Below are 19,520 nucleotides of genomic sequence, written 5' to 3'. Positions count from 1 at the left end.
TTTTCTGGAAATTTTTTCTCAAGTATTTTTGATCTGCAGTTAGCTGAATTCACCATTGACTGAACCTGTGGATGCAGAACCCACAGATATAGAGGCCAACTGTATTCTGGTACATCTTCCTTTCTTCATTAAGTCATTCATTTTCAATGTAAGGGCTCTATTACATACAACTCTATTGTATTAGAGGATTTTAGAAGTTGGGTAAAAAATATAAAATAGTGATGAACAATTCAGAAGGATCCCCCCAAAAAAACACCCTTTTCCCATCCCATCATATCCCAGGCCAAAAACATTTATTCATATTTCAAACTAATTTGAAAATAAGAAGTAATTACAGGGCTTCCCTGGTGGCACAGTGGTTAAGAATCCACCTGCCAACGCAGGGGACATGGGTTCGAGCACTGGTCTGGGAAGATCCCACTCGCCACGGAGCAACTAAGTCCGTGTGCCACAACTACTGAGCCTGCACTCTAGAGCCCGCGAGCCACAACTACTGAAGCCCGCGTGCCTAGAGCCCGTGCTCTGCAACAAGAGAAGCCACCACAATGAGAAGCCTGCACACCGCAACGTACAGTAGCCCCCGCTCGCCGCAACTAGAGAAAAGCCTGCGTGCGGCAACGGAGACCCAACGCAGCCAAAAATAAATAAATTAAATAAATAAATTTTTTAAAAAAAGAAGTAATTACATATTTTGGTGTAAATGGCTTCCTGCCTATCTACAGTAAGTCAAAGAATAAAATCAAATAGGAGATAATCAGTCAATAAAGAACTTCATCGCCTCTTTTGCTAAATTACATTGTGAACAATTTGAAAGCAATACATCTAAGGACGGTCCTCTTACAAATGAGCCAGCTAATCAGAAGTTGATTAATGCATTGGATTAGTGCTAAGAAATCATATGAAAAATAAAATACAGAATCTTGAGTTTATATAGCCACTTCGCAACAATACACAGGGCCTTCTTCACATATTTACTTCATTTTGTCCCCACAAATCCTACAGTTGAGACAGAACTATAAGGATGACCACAGGAATAAAAGTAGAGTTACTACCAATACCATTTAACACAAACAACTGAGACACAGGAAGGTTAACTCTGAGTTCTGTTAGGGACACCCAATCAGTCCCCTGGTTTCACTCAGAGAACCAGGCATATCAATAAAAGTATGAAAAATATTCACAGCTGTATGGTACCCTTAGTAACACTAACAAAATAAGAGTCAAATGTAACACAACAAACCATGAGAATTTAGAAGTGAACCTCCAGAGATAATGATCCCATCAATTCATAGATTTATTTCTGAAAAACATTAAGCTAAACTCAAACTGTGATACAATCTTTAGAAGCAATTGTCACACTAGTCATGTTTGCACACCTAAGCTGGAAAGAACTAGGTGAAGACTCAAACTTCTAACTTGGAAAAATACAGTAGATATCTTCACAGGAGAAAAATTTCTTCCTAGTCAGATTTTTTAAACTTGTATTAAAAAAATGATTAACATTAGATTATAAAAAGTTTTGGTATAGTGAATAAAATGTTTAAAATACAGTATCAAATGTACTTCTTCAACTTTTATTTCCTTTAAATGATTTCCAAAAGTTCTAAGAGGAAGACTAACTGCAGAATTAATTTTTAACTGAGAACACGTAGTATGGTACAATTTCAAACACAGTCCCAAGATACCTCACTGCCACCACTTCCCCCAAAAAAGGAACGATTTCATGAAGTTTTTGCTGTGCACTTCTTCTGACTTTTGATGCAGTGATTAAAAGATCCATCCATGGAGTCCTAACAGGTCTCCACGAACCAACCATGAAGAAGACACTACAGTAATATTTAGAAAACTTCCTGCTCTGCCCAGGCAAAGGCATCAAATCTAAGAGAAGAACAAGCTTGAAGATGCCGACCTCAAAGGGAGGTGGGTGCCTGGCTCCTTGACCCATAAGCCCTACAAAAAGAGATTAAAAGGAACGCTTTTTTTTTTTTAACTAAATTTATTTATTATTTATTTTTGGCTGCGCTGGGTCTTTGTTGCTGCGTGCGGGCTTTCTCTAGTTGTGGTGAGCGGGGGCTACTCTTTGTTGCAGTGCATAGGCCTCTCATTGCAGTGGCTTCTCTTGTTGCGGAGCACGGGCTCTAGGCGCACGGGCTTCAGTAGTTGTGGCAGGCGGGCTCAGTAGTTGTGGCCTGCAGGCTCTAGAGCGCAGGCTCAGTAGTTGTGGCGCACAGGCTTAGTTGCTCCGCGGCATGTGGGATCTTCCCGGACCAGGGCTCAAACCCGTGTCCCCTGCACTGGCAGGCGGATTCTTAACCACTGCGCCACCAGGGAAGTCCTGGAACACTTCTTTATGTAAAGCAATTACAGGAACTTTTCTAAAATTAGAAATTTTGAACTATATTGCTAATATTTTTTATAACATTTAGCACACTTTGACAATCTTGTAAATGACAGATTTCCCATTAGTTCTCCTATTTGGGTGGGTGGGGGGTTGCAAAATTAACTACCAAACGTTGCTCGTGGTTAATTCTCCGGGTGTTCAGTATTAAATCTCCGCAAGATAGCTACTGAACAACATCTTTCCTTATATATTCTTGCAGCAAGGCTCAAAGGAAGACTATTTCTAAATATTCTAAAGGAAATTAGGATGACCAAATAATCAAAGTAAATCAGAAGAGTACTACAGACATTAAAAAATTCTGCATGAAAACATAAAAGAACTTTGCAGAATCTCAGAAACAAGAAGGGTTTTCTAAGCAACACACAAAATAAAACACATAAGGCCTAAAGAAAACTGATAAATTCGACAAAAATTCTCCACAGGTTAAAAAATACCATAAACAAATTCAAAAGACAAATAAAAAATACCTACAGGACATATGACAAAAGGCTAATTTTCTCAGTACATATTAAAGAATCCTTTAAATTATAAGAAAAAAAAGACAGAAGCCCAACAGAAAAATGGGAAAGTGACACAGAGAGGCAAATTCATGGAAAAAGAAATACAAATGACCTAAAAATAAAATCTTATTAGAGAAATTTTCAAATGCATACAAAGTAGAGAAGTGATATAATGAACTCCCATGTACACATCACCCAGTTTCAACAATTATCCACACATCGCCAGTTTGTTTCCTCTGTATAAACAATCCACTAGCCCCTTCCAAGATTAGTTCAAAGCTCACCTCAAACATATCATTTCATATGTAAATTTTTCTAACAGGGACTTTTTAAAAATACACTCACCATATATCATTGTCACACCTAATAATATTAACAATTCCTTAATATCACCTAATAAAGTGTTCAAATCTCCCCAACTTTTTTTTTAAAAAAAAGTCTTAAGAGTTGATTTTTTAGTCACTGTAACTAGCTGATGTGTCTTTGAATCTCTTTAACGGACAAGTGCCACCTCTCTCTTTTATTTTTTTTCCTTCCCCTTGTCATTTGTCCTGTAAAATTTCCCACACTTTGAATTTTGCTGATTATCTTAAAATTGTCACATAACCTTTTCTCCTGTATTTTTTGTTATTGCAGTTGCTCAAAGTGTCCTATCTCTGGTGTCTGCCTTTCAGCAATAGACCACCAGGAACAAACCTGCAGTTAAGTAAGTTGGGAGAACACACACCACAGGAACAGTGGGGCATCTCTTAAAGAGAATGTTGTAAAGAATCTATGATAGGATTTGGGCTTTGGTTGGGTAATTTGGGGGAGGGCTAGGGAAGCAGGAATTTCTCTAGTTTCTCTTGGATGCGGTTAGAAAGTGGGGTAACTCTCTGTTGGGTATCTCAATAAATCTTATCTGAGGGGAGACTAGAACCAAGATAAAGCAGTAACTGGTAAAGAAGCTGCGGTCACTCATTCTGGCCAAGTATTTTGTGGGTGGCAGCAACCTTGCTTTTGTTTGTGCTCTGTCTCATTTTTCCGTGCTCTCAGAGAAACTTTAAGGCATTCTGTGAGATTGTCTATGTTTAAATGGAGAACAGCGTGGCCTAGCGGTGACACCAGGCCAGCTTCTGAGTGCCAGGGCTGCCCTTCTCCTTTTTCTTTTGCACTAGACAATGAAGCCCTTCAAGTTGACCACCGTGTCCCTCTTACTCGACCCCAATAGTGCTGGATATTTTCCTTGCCTCACAACCGTGGACAGGTAAGTTAACAGGGCCAAGATTCAAAAAATATGTATGGCAAGTGTAATTTTTGCAAAAATGCCTTTTTTGCTAATTAACTTCCAAGTATTGAGAGTGTGCATACTGCAGAATCATTTGCAAAATGAAACGTCTTAAGGTGGTAAAATATTTGCTTTAATGACTAATAATGTAAATGTCATAAAAAGAGTATAAAAGACAAAACAGAAACATATTCAATGTTACTATAAATACACAGCCTAATTATTAAATAAAAAGAAGGATGACTTCCAATGATCAAGAGGACAAAATAATGAAATAAATAACTGATGTAAAGCTCTTCAGAAAAAAGTTTTTAGTTGTTGTTTTACTAATACAAAATGTTGACAAAAATTCAGTTGAAAAACCTTGATGTGATAAACCACTGCAGAATATATGAAAAAATAGTTAAGAAAATAATGTATAAAAATAGTACCATTATGAGACTACAAAAGGATCTATTCCAATAACTAGCAGATGTACATTTTCCCGTCTAAGGTATTCCACAGTTATGTGTTTTGCCAATGGAGGCTGCTGCCAAGAGAATGCAAAAGGGCTTGAGAATACTCTCAACCCTCCTGCTCATTACAGAAAGAATGAATGGTCCCTGAACAAAACGGAAGAAAAACAAAGGAAGGAAAACCAAGGAAAAACATGTTTCTAGTTGAAAATAAATCAAAGTGAACATTAAAAGGTTACTGAACTCAATAATAAAAAGGCAACCCAATTTAAAAATGGACAAAGGATCTGAATAGACACTTCTCAAAACAGATAAACAACTGGCCGATAAGCACACAAAAATATGCTCGACCTCACTGGTCATTAAGAGAAATAAAGATCAAAACCACAAAGAGATACCACTTCACACACGCTACCATGGGTATAAACAAAAAGACAGAAAACCACAAGTACTGGGGAAGATTTGGAGAGATCTTCATTGCTACTGAAAATGTAAAATGGTGCAGTCACTTTGGAAAACAGTTTGGCAGTTCCTAAAAAAAAGTTAAACACAGAGTTACCACATGACCCAGCAATTCCACTGGTACGTATATTCTCAAGAGAAATGAAAACATATGTCCACACAAAAACTTGTGCATAAATGTTCACAGACAGCAGCATTACTCATAATAGTCCAAAAGTGGAAACAACTCAAATGTCCTTCGACGGATGAGTGGATAAATAAAATGTGACATACCCATACGCTGGGATTTTATTCAGCAATAAAAAGAAACGAAGCACTGATTCATGCTACAACATGGATGAACCTTAAAAACATACTAAGTGAAAGAAGCTAGTCACAAAAGACCGCATATTGTATGACTCCAATTATGTAAAATTTCGAGAATAGGTAAATTTATAGAGACAAAAGCGGATAAGTCGTTTCTTAGGGCTCTGGGGGCCGGGGGGCAGTGGATGATGGCAGAAAATGGAGAGTGACTGCTACTTGGTAGGGGAGTTCTCTCAGGGTTGATGAAAATATTCTAAAATTAGATTATGGCTACAGTCCTTTGAATATACTAACACTGAACAATACCTTTTAAATGAGTGAACTGTATGATAAACGAACTGTATCTCAATAAAGCTTATTTTTTAAAAAAAGATTAATGAGAGGGGAAAATGTGATATCAATGACAAAGGAAGGAACAATAGCTATCCTGAAGTTATGACATTCTGTGTAAAGAAACTATACCTTCTGAAAGAAGGGTAGAAATCACCCCAACGCAGGCTACTAAGAACACAGAGGAACCAGCAAAGGGTGCACTTTGTCATGTTGCCAGTGTGGTTCACGGACTACTCCACTGAAGAGCACAAGTACAGCATGCAGCCACGTGGAGGATATGCCACTTTGCAGAGCACACATGCAACGTGAGAGAGAACTCACTGAGACTAGAACTCATTTGATCATGAATGACTTCTGCTGATTCCTGAAACTCTGCATTGTTATCTGTGATTCTCAGAAGTTCAAGTAGGAAACTGAAGGAAAGGATAAGCAAAATGAATAGTACATGTATATGACATTCAAAAATGGAATTGGTGTCCTGAGCCATGGCTTACTAAAACAGAACGACGAGCTCCTGGCAAGGGACAGAGAAGATCAGAAGAACATGTGCGGGGGCGAGGACTTGCCACCGTGATCAAGAAAGCTCTTTCATCAGTAGCTTAGATGACAATCTAGATGGCATACTCATGATCACTGGTGATAACATACAGCTGGGAGAGATCAAGAACACATCAGATAACAGAAACGAGTTCCAAGAAGATTCTGCTAGGCCTAAATAAAACTGTAAACTAGGGAGAATAATCTAACAAACTAGAGCCAGGATGAAAATCAGAAAACATTTCATTCAAATCCTTCATTTTGCAGGTGAAGCTGAGGCCACAAGGGTTTAATAACATGCCCAAGTTCAGAAGGTGCATTAAAGGTAGATTAAGGCTGAGAATACAGGAACCCTAACTCCCAGGCTGGTGTTCACCTGACCCAGTGCTACCTGCTACTACTCGTATAGGTAAGCATATGGGGAAAAAGGGAACCTTGACCCTTACCTCACAACACACAAAAATCAACTCCTGAAAACTGAGACCTAAATGTGAAAGGTAAGATGATAAAACGTCTTGAAGATAACATAAGAAAATATCTTCATGACCACAGAGTAGCAAAAACTTTTTAAACAAGACACAGAAAACACTAGCCATAAAGGAAAAGATGGGTAAACTGAAATTGATTAAAATTTAGAATTTCAGTTCATCAACAAGACACAAGAGTGAAATGGCAAGTCATAGATGGAAAGAGATTTTTACAATTCATATTTTCAACAAAGGATTCATATCCAGAATATACAAAACTCCAACATTTCAGTAAGAAAAAAGACAGCCCAGTTTGTTAAAAATGGGCAAAAGCCCTGGAACAGGCACTTTACAACACAGGATACCTAAAAGGCTAATAGCATATGAAACGGTGCTCAAGTCACTAGTTATCAGGGAAATGCCAATTAAACCACAATGAAATCAACACAACCACAGAATGGTTAAAAAAATTTTTTTTAATGTTTAAATGACAGTACCAAGTGGAAGTGAAGTTGCAGAGCAATGGGAACTCTCAGTTTGCTGGTAGGAATATGAATTGGGACAATCATTTTGGACAATTGTTTGGGAGTAACTACCTATTAAAGCTAAAGATACATATGCACTATGACTCGCAACTCTACTCTTAGATCTACACTCGATTAAAATGAATATATATATGAAGCAAGAGATATGAACAAGAATGTTTACAGCAGCATTATTCATTAACTGCTCCAAAGTAGAAACTATTCAAATATCCATCTACAACAGAATGGATCAATTGTGGTCCATAATTTGTGGTGGTTTTTAAAAATGGTCACAAATTTTTTGACACACCTTCCATAAAGATGTGAGGTCTAAGTTCCCTCCCCTTGAATCCAGCCAGGCTTGTGTCTATTTCAACCAACAGAGTATAGTGGAAGTGATGTTATGTGACTTCCAAGGATGAGTCACTCTCGGGAAGCTTCCTCTGGGAACCCAGCCAACGTGCTTGAAGAGCCAAAGCCTCGTGGAGAATCTGCAACCAGGGCACAGCCACCTTTATAGCAACCACTATACTAGTGATAAGGTGATAAAACTTAGTCCCAAAACAGAAGAGGAAGAATATGCACTGAAGAAAATAAATATAACACCAACCTAGGCCCCTACACATGCAATGTCCAATTTAAGCTTGGTTTCTTATTACAAGGGCCCAGAATGAGGATGCAGGAGCTCATCTCCAAATTGTTGTGATTTTATCCAATACCAGAGAGACTGTGCTCACTGGACATTTCCTAAACCTCCTCTCCTTCTCAAAGGAATCTCTGCTTCTGGAAACAAACATTGACCTTCCTCTGGTTATATATGATCATCAACCCCATTACAGCCTTTTCAGCAGCAAAATCTGAACACTATCCAAACAGTCCACCATGGACTCAAAAGTGGCAAAGAAGCAAAGCAAGTTTCAAGTAGAAGTTTCTGATTCCATTCGAACTGTTTTAGATATACCACTGGAAAAATAAAATAGCCACTTTCAAAAAAAACACAAAAAAACAAATTAGGTGCTCTGATCAACAATCCCAGATGAGGACTTCCCTGGTGGCGCAGTGGTTAAGAGTCCACCTGCCAATGCAGGGGACACGGGTTCGAGCCCTGGTCCGGGAAGATCCCACATGCCGCGGAGCAACTAAGCCCATGCGCCACAACTACTGAGCCTGTGCTCTAGAGCCCGCGAGCCACAACTACTGAGCCCACGTGCCTGAACTACTGAAGCCTGCGCGCCTAGAGGCCGTGCTCCACAACAAGAGAAGCCACCGCAATGAGAAGCCCGTGCAGCAACGAAGAGCCAACGCAGCCAAAAATAAATAAATAAATGTATAAAAAATTAAAAATTAATATGGTTGTTGTTTAACCCCAACTAAGTTTGGAGTGCTGTTATATAGTAATCAATAACCAAAACTAATGTATTATGCAATAATAGATAACCAGAACTACAGAGCTATTAAAAAAAAAACACGTACACACACAACATACTATATGCAACAACATGGATGAATCTCAGATACAATGTTGAATAAAAGAAGCCTGGTTAAAAGGAGTACATAATATAATTCCATGTACATATAAGTTCAAAACCAGGCAAAACTAAGCTATAGTTATAGAAGTCAGACGAGTGGTTTCCAGGGTGGGAATAATTACTAGAAAGGGACACAATAGAGACTTCTGGAGTGCTAGAATAGCAAATGTCTTGATCTTGGTGGTAATTATAGTGTGTTCACTATGTTAAAAAAAAAAGAAAAAAAAATCATTGAGCTAGCTAAGATTTATGCACTCTTCCCACTATGTATTTTTTTGAATCAGTAGAACTCGGTAACCTAACAGTTAGGGGTATGAAGGCAAAATAAAGAATGACTCTAAGTTTTCAGGCATAATTGACTAGGTAATGCCATTAACTGAACAGTTAAACCATGGGGCAAATAAAAACAGAAGCAGAAAGCAGAGACAATGTCCTATTCATTTTGTATTCAAGTACCTACCCCAGTACTCAACACTCAGTCACTCTGGCTTCCAAGATACTCTTCTCATTTCCATCCTACCTTTCTGCCCACCCCTTCTTGGTCTCCTTTGTTGCCTCCTTTGTGTCCAGCTGCCTCTTAATATTGGGATTCCTCAGGCTTCCGTCCCCAATTCCCCTTTCATAGACGTGCACACGCACAAACACACACACTTTTCTCCTGTATTTTCAATTTCAGTTGACAGCATCGCATCACCTACTTGTTCTTTTGAACTAGAAACTTCACAGTTGACCAAGAATTGGGATTGCAATTAGCTAAATTAAAAAAGAAAAATTTAACAGGATAAACATAAGTTCTCATGCTTGAGCACCAAAACTAATGCACAAAAACAGAATGAAGAAGATATGGCTTAAACAGATCTAGGGGTTTAATTCAACTCTAGGTTCAACTATGATGTGGTTATCAAAAGGATAATAGCTGATAATAAAAATGTAGTATGTAGAAGAAAGGCAATATTTTTTCCTAGCCTAATAGAAGAAAAGTGTTGTATCTAAAACAAGAGATGCAACTCAATTTTTTACTAATCAAGCCCTGCCTGGAGTACTGCATTCAATTTTAAGCAGTACAGTTTAAACAGGGGATTAACTCAAAGGAAAGTCACCAATGTGGTGAAGTGACATGAAATCATGCCTTGTAAGGAACAGTTAATGAACTAGATGGAGGTGTTTCAACTCAAAAAGACTGAGGAGACTAGATGACGGTCTTTGAGTATTTGAAAAACCATTACGTGGAACAGGAATTCAGCTTGTCCTACGTGTCTCCAAAAGACAGAATTGGGTGGGAGAAATAAGAAAGTAGACTTCCACTCAATCTAAGAAAGAACTTACTAACAGTCAAAACTTTATTAAAAACAGGGACAATTTTGCCTCCCTGGCCAGGGATGCTAAACACCCAACAATTCAGAGAACAGTCCCCTACAACAAAGAACAACCCATCTAAAATGTCACCAGTCACATGGTTGAAAAACCCTGTTCTAAAAGTAGTGAGCTCCCTGTCATCGGAGGCATTCCATTATAGACCAGACAATGTGATGATATCCAATATATGACTTTCAAGAATGGAGGGAAATGAGTGGAATAAAGATTTTCTGTTTCGATAACTTTCCAGAGAAAAATACCCTCAGGCATGTTACAGTGATGATGATAAAACACTTACTGAACACGTACAGTGGACCAGACATGATACCAAGTGATTCACTGTACATATTTCACAGGTCATTCTCAAAACCACCTATGAAATAGCTACTATTTCACCTTGATGTGACGGTAAAATTAGGTTGTCCTGATATCATACAGCTGTCAATCTTTGAACTCAGATCTACCTGATTCCAATTACGTACATCACTGTCCCAACCATAAATACTAATGACTTCAAAGCTTTCATACTCTAGAAAACAAATGAAACAGCACATATTCTAGAAGTATCAGGACAATGTCTGAACAGGTTTGTACTCACTGCAAACCTAGTTGGCTGGGAGAAAGAGGAAAGGATTATTTGAAGTAGTCCGGTGATGAAGGAGAGATCAATTATACTGATTGTCCCCAACTGCCTACTTTTGTAAGAGCCAAGAAGCTCTTATATACCCATGGAATCTCAGTCAGAAGCTGAGATTAATGATGACATCCCTTTATCCATAGGCGTGAAAGCTCAGGATGGACAGACGTTTGAACATCCCCGACTGGGAATCCTGCCCTTAACAAATACACTAGATGCAGATACATGGTTTCTTGGCTGCCTCTACGCAAGCCCATCTGTCAGGATGGCAGTGTGCCTGCTCACATGTTGGTCAAACTGTCACTAGGGCATAGGTGCCAAGCAATGATAGTTTTAAATGGGCAGCTTGCATAGCACTGTAAGAGCTTGCTCTTCTGCAGGGAAAAAAAAACCAAAAACAAAAAACTCCGCTTTAATACTGAAGGGCTGCAATCACGAGTAAAACAGTCTTGGTCAATCTGAACATTTCAGTGGAAAAAAGATCTAGACTTGTGGAAAAGAATCAGACTAAGGAAATTAAATCAAACAGAAAAAGTGCTTTGAAGGCAAATAAGTGATTGCACTAAAGCTTTTCACACTGCCGATCTTTCATTAATACACGTCACGGTAATCTCTTATGCGGTAAAATCCTTTGCTCAACAAGTCATCATTGATGTTTTATAAAAATGGAATGATACGGCTTTCCATGTTCTAAATTAAAAAGTAGAAATGCATGGATATTTAGTAGTTTGACATTAAATAAGTTCTATTTGTTAAGTGGCTATTTTTTAAATGACAGAAGTCTAATCTACATCCAAGATATCTTTTAAATGCACAAAAGAAGGCAGAAACCAAATGAGATTCCTAAAGGTGAACAGAAAAAGAAATATAATTTCTTCGGGGAAAGAAATCAAGAATGGGAAGTGGATGTTAAGAAAAAGAAACTGAGTATTTTGGGTCACAAATTAATAAATTAGGACTCGGGGGCTGTCACGTATCACATCCCCCTGACTATAAGCAAAATGTCCCTAAACTACATCTAGGTTCCTATTCTATCTCTAAAGATCCTTTGGATCACTGCCATGAAGTAGCTAACACTCTTATTGCTTGGAAATTCTTCCCTCAGACTAAAACTCTAATGCTGCAATTTGAGCTGTTTGTCCTTGTTCAGTCCTCGGTGATTTTGAAGAACAGCTGGTCATCATCATTCTCCATGTGGTTCTTCATATACAAGTATCAGGACATACTGATTAAATAACCCCTGAGTCTCCTCTTAGCCATGATAAATAAAAGTGATTCCATTAACTTTTCCTCATTGGACCAATTTATCAACTCTTTATGTTTTTATCATTTCAGTTGCTCACCCCTTGGACCCTTTTTAGGCCTGATAAGAAATGTTACCCACATCAGCAATGAGCCACATGTACAATTTACTAAAAGAAGCATTAAAATGAAGGAGTTTGAAAGTCCAGCAGAGTTCCCAGTATCCATCACTGAGGACAGTGGCAAAAGTCTGAAATCTACCATTATTCTTCTAGGAAATACAAAGGACTTATTGTTATAAAGTGACACCACTGTTTTGGCTTTGTGGTAGACGTCTGTTACACCAAGTACTAAGTCAAGTTCAGGGTCATGGCTATAACCTGTTCTTCCTACCAACCTATTTCTGTACTGCTATACGTGCCCCTAAAACAACTTCTCTTGAAGACCATCTCTCCCATATCATTTTTCCTGCTCAAGAACCCACAGTACATTCTATTGGCCAATGAAACTGATTATAAACTGGCCAGCAGTTTTCTAGACTCATGAATCAACTATCCTCCCCTTCACTCCCATGAGTCCCCAGAACAGCCAGTTCTTACTTATTTTCTCTAGGACCTAACTTTGCTCATGCTATTCTCTAAAATGTTTTCCCACTTCCTCTCAAATCTATACATAAATTTTTTTCAAGACTTAAGGCATGAGTCTTCATACCTTCATAAATCTGTATTAATTTTCATCCTTACTTGCTTACTCATTTCCTCCTATCTTCATTTTGTATGCAGTTTACAGTGTACAGCCAGCTGATTTTTGATAAAGGTTAAAAAAAATGATTCAATGAAGAAAGGGTAGTCTTTTCAACAAATGGTTTGGAACAGTTGGACATCCATAGACAAAAGAAAAGAAAAAAAAAAAAAGAGAACCAAGACCTAAACGTCAAACCCTCTGCAAAAATTAACCCCAAATGGATTCATTGATCTAAATGTAAGACATAAAATTGTAAAACAGAAGAAAACTTGGAACATCTACTTGACCTAGGGTTTGGTAAAGAGTTCTGAGACATGCATGACACCAAAAGCGATCCATACGTCGGTAAGTTGAACTTCATCAACATTAAAACCTTTTGTGCTGCAGAAGACACTGTGAGAGAATGAAAAGACAAGCCACAGACTGAGAGAATATATATACAAATCACGTATCTGGCAAAGGACTTGTATTCAGAATATATAAAGGATACTCTAAACTCAATAATAAGAAAACAAATTAGAAAATGTGCAAAAGATTTGAACAGACAAATCACCAAATGAGATATGAATGTGTGGGAGTGAAAAAAAGTTTTCCACTACTATTGTAGGTTCTTTTGGCTGGTATATTAATTAAATTGACATATGACAGATTAGCAGGAGAAAAACAAATTTAATTACACCCCCATAAAAATATGGGACCCAAGGGTAAGTTGGGCAGTTGAGGCTAATATACCATCCTGAGCTAAGGAAGGGGACAGGGGCCTGGGACTTCAAAGGGGAGGAAGGTAATTCAGACAATAAGATCAGATGTTTTGTTATTAGATGCCAAACAGATAGGTCTTTCAGATAAAAGTTATCTCTGGTAATAGCTCCTTCTGAGCCAGGCTCCCTATCTAAATTCATTTGGCAGTTGAGGTGGAGGTAAAAAGCTCTTGAGTCTTTTGGGTCTCCACTGTCTTTGGCTTAAGATAATCTGCATGCCATAACGGCACATTTGGGAGAGGCTTTTTCTGAAACCCTTCAAATGGCAAATAAGCACATGTAAAGATGTTCAACATCATTAGCCATTAGGAAAATGCAAATTAAAGCCATTATGAAATACCAATACACACCTATTAAAATGGCTAACATAAAAAATACTGCTAACACCAAATGCTGGTAAAGATGTGGAGAAATTGATCTCTCATATAGTGATGATAAGACTGTAAAATGGTACAGCTCTGGGAAAGTTTGCAGTTTCTTAACAGTTTAAACACACACTTACCCCTACAACCCAACAGTTGCACTGGAGTATTTATCCTAGAAAAATGAAAACTTATCTTCATACTAAAACCGGTACATGAGTGCTCATAGCAGCTTTATTTGTAATAGCCAAAAACTAGACAAACCACGTCCTTCAATGGATGAATATTATGTGGCAAAGCATACAAAGGACGAGCATAATACAATGATCAAAACTAGGAAACTGACATTGATAATGTTAGTAATAAAAGTACTTACTCAAATTTCAGTTTTTACACTGTGTGTGTGTATGTGTGTGTGTGTGCACGTACACACACGTGTATGGTCCTGTGACATTTCATCACCTATAAAGATTCTTATAACCGTCACAATAACCAGGACATACAACTGTTCAATCATCCCAAAGAAACTCCCTCATGCTCCCCCTCTATAGTCACACCATACCCCCCAGCCCTCACCTTAGCAAAACTGATCTCTTCTCCATTTCTATAATTTTATCATTTTGAGAATGCTATATAATGGAATTCTAATCACACAACCTTTTGAGGTTGGCTTTTTTCACTCAGTACTATGCCCTAAAGCTCTATCCAAATTGTTGCTGGTGTCAGTAGTTTGTTCCTTTTTGTTATGAGTGGTGTTCCACTATATGGCTATACCACATTTTATTTGACCCACCGAAGGACGTGTTGGGTTGTCTCTGAGTTTTGGCTATTATAAACAAAGCCGCTAGGAACATTCACATACAGGTCTTTGTGTGAACATAAGTTTCTATTTTCCGAGGATAAATGCCCAGGGGTGCAATTGCTGGGTCATGTGTTTGGAGTATGTTTAACTTTTTAAGAAACTGCCAAACGAATTCCCAGAGTGGCTGTACCATTTTACATGTGCAGCAACACATGAGGTAATGAAAATTTGGAAGTCACAATTTCTACAATGCTTTCTAAAAGCCTGTAAAACAAGTAAGATTAAGTCTCTTAAATGTTATAACCTGACCTTAGTATTTTTTAAATGAATTTTTAAAACTTTTTTCCTGATTCCCAAAAAAAGACTTCTTCTTTATTACCGCTAATGAAGAGTGTATAATTAGATATAATCTGTATGTTGATAGCTCTGTTGCCGTATTACATAATAAGCTGCAATAAGAAGTGGAACAAAAGCAACACGGCCAATACAAACAGCAAAGTTTGTTTCTCTATGTTCCTGCCGCAGTCTATGAAGACTAAAGGCTTAACAGCACTTTCTAACACACAATGTGATCACAATGCATTTATACACAGTATCAACAATGGCGGTTTGTTCAGCTGTTACTTGGTAAGACAATCTGAGGAAAGCAATTAATCTGAAATAAAGCCATAGTTATCTTAGCCATAAGATTCCTGACTTCATGACTTTTTTTAAAATTTTGGATATAATTGACAATTAGATAGATAATGGAGTCTCTTTGGGATTCTTGAAACAGGGAGCTAGATCTGAAGCAGACATATCTATCCCAAATGTAAACAGCAATAAGTCTGCCAGTCTGCAGAGAAAACAAAATAAATGCACAGAAAGAAACTATAAAGCCGTGAAAAGAGTGGAATGGTGCTGCCCTTGTGCCCACTGACTTTCCGGTTCTCTTCCAGTCCCTTTCAGGACCAACTATGTAGTTCTGGATATTGAGCTCCATTAAGACAAATGTGTCCTTACAATATGATAGAACATTGTCAAATCTCAAATTAATAACCTTGCAACTTAATTACATGACTTCCATCTAGTGTATCTTCCCACTTAATATATGTGGTTTATTGATAAACATTTTAGTATGTGTATATATTTAATATTCATCTTAAATATTGGCCAGTGTGGACAGCATCTATATAATTTTCAAATCTGAGAGTACTGGTTTCTATCCCTTGGAGAGATAGGCGTTATTGCAAAGAATCATCAAAATCCATGTACCTACACTAAGACTAAATAAATAATACAATTCAAACCAAGCTGACAAAAATGTTGTGGCTAATAAAATTCCCTTTTTTTTTTTTTTTTTGGCCTCACCGCACAGCATGCAGAACTTCCCTGACCAGGGATCGAACCTGTGCCCCCTGCATTGGACGCATAGAGTCTTAACCACTGGACCACGAGGGAAGTCCCTAAAATTCTTAATAAATTTACTCACCAATGTTACTAGAAGTAGTTTCTTGTCATTAGTATTTACTGGTGAATATTAAAAATCAAATTGTAATTATGGGGGGAAGGCAGACTTAATACCTCTCCAGACTCTCTAGAGAGCTTTTCTTTCATCAAGTGTTGTCCATATGTCATCCAGAAAAGAGCAGAATGTGCCCGAGTTTGAGTGTAAAGATTTAAGATGCCATTGGGAGAGATGGAGCAGGAATAATTGGGCAAGTGCATGAAATTATTTCAAAACCACCACCTCAGAACGTTAGGTACTTAAATATCATTCAGAAGTTAAGGGGACAAGATATTAAAGGGCACAGCCCTCTTTACATCTTTCTAATGGCAAGTACGAACATATTCACAGGAATTCGGGTCAAAAGGGCCAAACATGCCCTAGAGTATAAACACATCTTGGTTACACCATCTAGCTAAATGCTTTGTCAGGATTCTATCACCTTTCTAAATACTACACCTTATTAAAAATTCCATGTTTTCTACATTTTATCACTAAGTGTAGTTTTCCAAATGTGCCATACACATTTGACTCCTTGTGTGGTGGTGGCCAGACAAGCGAAGTCAAAAAGAATGACCTCTATTAATTTAAAAGAAAACCTGCTTCAGCGAAACGCTACAATAGCAAGAACAGACTCTGCACCCAGCACAGTTCCTGACATACAGCAGCCACGTGACATCTGGTGAATAAATGAGTCCACCTCTGCTGACTCTGAAAAATAACCTCGGCAAACAGGTAAAATGTCCTACCAGTCTGAAAAATATTCTCCAGGCCTATTCAGTTACCCATCATTCTTAAAACCCATCAAGACCAATTTCCATGAAAGCCTCACTCACACACAGAGGTAGCATTTACTTTCCATTAGGTTCAGTGCCTGATACATGGAGATATCAACATTTGCACACTTGCATAAATTCAGGAGTCATCCTTCTTCGTTTGATATAAGGTAAATTTTTAAGCTTTGCCTCATTTCCAGTAAGTTTTATTTATCAGATCAAAAATACTTTCAAAGTTTCATTTTTTAAATCAAAATTCTATTCATAGCACATTATATCTTCTTAGGGATGGCTTTAAGGAAAAAAAAAATACATATAGCTGTCAAAATAAAAATCTTGTTTTTCTTTCCTAGACATCTGGGACATTGACTTATGTATTTATTATTATTTCACAGTAGTTCTCAAATTAAAAAAAAAAAAAGCTGGCCTATTTAAGAAATTTAATTTTAGGGTCTGTCAACATTTTTAATGCACTACTGTTATTTTTAAAATATACACTTGCATCCTGGAATAAAACTTAGCATAAGCTTTCCATAAAACCATTTCCTGGGCACTAACTAACTTACTATATGCCAGGTTCTGTGCTTGACACATTCCTCCATTTTCTCATTTGTTTAACAAATATCCTCTCGCGTTTTTTGCAGCGCTGAACATTAAGAAGCCATTACACTCTAAACCTGATATTTGCACTAGATACTAGTACTAAACGGACAGTAATGCTTAACACAAGTTTACTGTCATTGGGTTCAAGTTGTGTTACCATATTAACTCAGAATCTGATCAGCAATGTTGAGATGCACAGAGAATAGCACCTGTGGCAGCTTCGGCAGAAGCTAGTGTTAGTGACAACTTAGGTTGCATTCCCTTCCACAGGTAGCTGATGAACATCACCTTATCTACCCAGAAATTTAATTCCAATTGCTACAGGCCACTTTGAACAGCACAAACATAATTTGAATAAGATGCTTATATAAAGAACCCCTGCCCCCCCTCTGAAACTACTTTAAAATTGTAGATTAAATTCTCCCCAAAAGTATCACACTCAGCATATCATGGAAAATAAGGCGCCTTTATTCTGAACTCTTAAAAACAAATGCTGCCCTACATTTTTTTTTAACTCTTGCAAATTTCAGACTCCACAGACGGGCAACTGCAGTTTAAAAAAAAGAAAAGAAAAGAAAAAATAATAATGAATGAGACTCTTTGACAGTTCCCTGAAACCACCACCCTCCCAAGAGCAAATCTGGTATTTCCAAGTTGTTCCAAGAAGGCGAGACGGGGAAGGGAAAGGAAGAGTCAATACAAAGCAAAGGGGGGAAAAAAATGGGTGACTTGATAGAAAACAAGTTAGAAAAATGGGTGGCCTCAGTAGGAACCTAGTGTCTGCTTCCCCTTCCTCTCTCTCTCAACCCAGCGACGCTGGTGCTGTTCGTCGAATTTAAATAAATCACCTATGAGTTTTAAGACCGGAGCCAAAAATTATTTCGACAGAAGGAAAAACTATTTGCTGCCCTTGAATACAGCTGCATCAGCAAAGGGTGCCACCCTGCAGCTACGGAGAGACAACAAACGACAACTGTCAGAAGGATGCGAAAATAACTCCCCTCGGAGCTCCACCGCCTTGAACCCTGCGTTAAGTGCAAGCTCTCACCCGGCCTCAGCCGGACACTGACAGGTTAGAAAGGCCTGGAACGCTATCCTCCGGGGAGCAGGCTCCTTCCCCCATCTCGGATCTCAAGACCAACGTCACCTCCCCTGAGATGCCCTACCTCACCCCCACCACTCTGGCCCACAGTCGCCTGTCCTCATTTTAAGGGAGCTTTTCAGCATCTGCAAAATGTCATATTTGCTTCCATTCCGTTTCCTCTGAAGAGGGTGAGCTCCAAGACGGCGGAGGGAGCCCGGCGGTCCAGGCTGGCCTACAGAGGTCATCTCCCAGACCCAGCCCGAGCAACCAGAATGCGGTGCAAGTAGGACCAGCCTACATGCCGTCCAGAACCGGGAACTGAGCCTGGGGAACCGGCCTGGCCGGTGCAGGCAGCCCAGGGCCGCAGCGGGGCCTGAGGGAGCCACGGCGGGAGAGGACGCCAGCGGCGCGCCGTCCGCAGCCCACTGCGCCGCCCAAGGTCACGGCCGCCCGGCCGCCCCGCGCCAGCCCAGTTCCCGGCCGCCCCCTCCGCTCGGCGCGTGGCCGGCCTACCCCGAGCCGCAGACCCGCCGCCAGCTGCTCAATACGAACTTCCCGCCGCTTTCGCCGACTCGCAACTCTTCAGCGGCTCCGGCCCCATCACACCCCGCAGTATGCGGCCTTCCCATTGGCTCAGGCGAGCGGAAGAGGCGGGGCGAGTGGGACCGCGCGGAGCGGGGCGGAGCCCACGCCGGCCCCCTCCACCTCCCCAGAAACGCCTGGAGCCGCGGGCCGGCGCTCCCACTGCATGCTGGGAAATGGAGTCTTTTACTGGCAAAGCGAGATCCCGGTCTCTCTGCCCCCGTGGGCTTCTGGGAAATGTGGTCTATAGCCTCGGAGTCCGTCCTTCTGGTCAGATGCTGTACCCGGCAATGCTGTAGGAACT

The 19,520-nt window shown here is 39.3% G+C and overlaps 1 protein-coding gene across 3 annotated transcripts in view; it reads right to left on the bottom strand.

Annotated features, from left to right (window-relative positions):
* VRK1 (VRK serine/threonine kinase 1) overlaps nucleotides 1-19,261 on the bottom strand; it is a 75,516-nt gene extending 56,255 nt beyond the window's left edge. For all 3 annotated transcript variants that reach the window (XM_059915854.1, XM_059915855.1, XM_059915857.1), the window contains exon 1: nucleotides 19,148-19,261. The gene's annotated coding sequence lies outside the window, so the exon portion shown is untranslated. The remainder of the gene's footprint in view (nucleotides 1-19,147) is intronic.
* Nucleotides 19,262-19,520: the final 259 nt, after the last annotated feature.

The sequence above is a fragment of the Balaenoptera ricei genome, chromosome 2, assembly GCF_028023285.1.
Source record: "Balaenoptera ricei isolate mBalRic1 chromosome 2, mBalRic1.hap2, whole genome shotgun sequence".
NCBI classification, from domain to species: domain Eukaryota; kingdom Metazoa; phylum Chordata; class Mammalia; order Artiodactyla; family Balaenopteridae; genus Balaenoptera; species Balaenoptera ricei.
The sequence above is the reverse complement of the archived record's forward strand: the minus strand, read 5'-3'. Positions and strand labels throughout refer to the sequence as shown.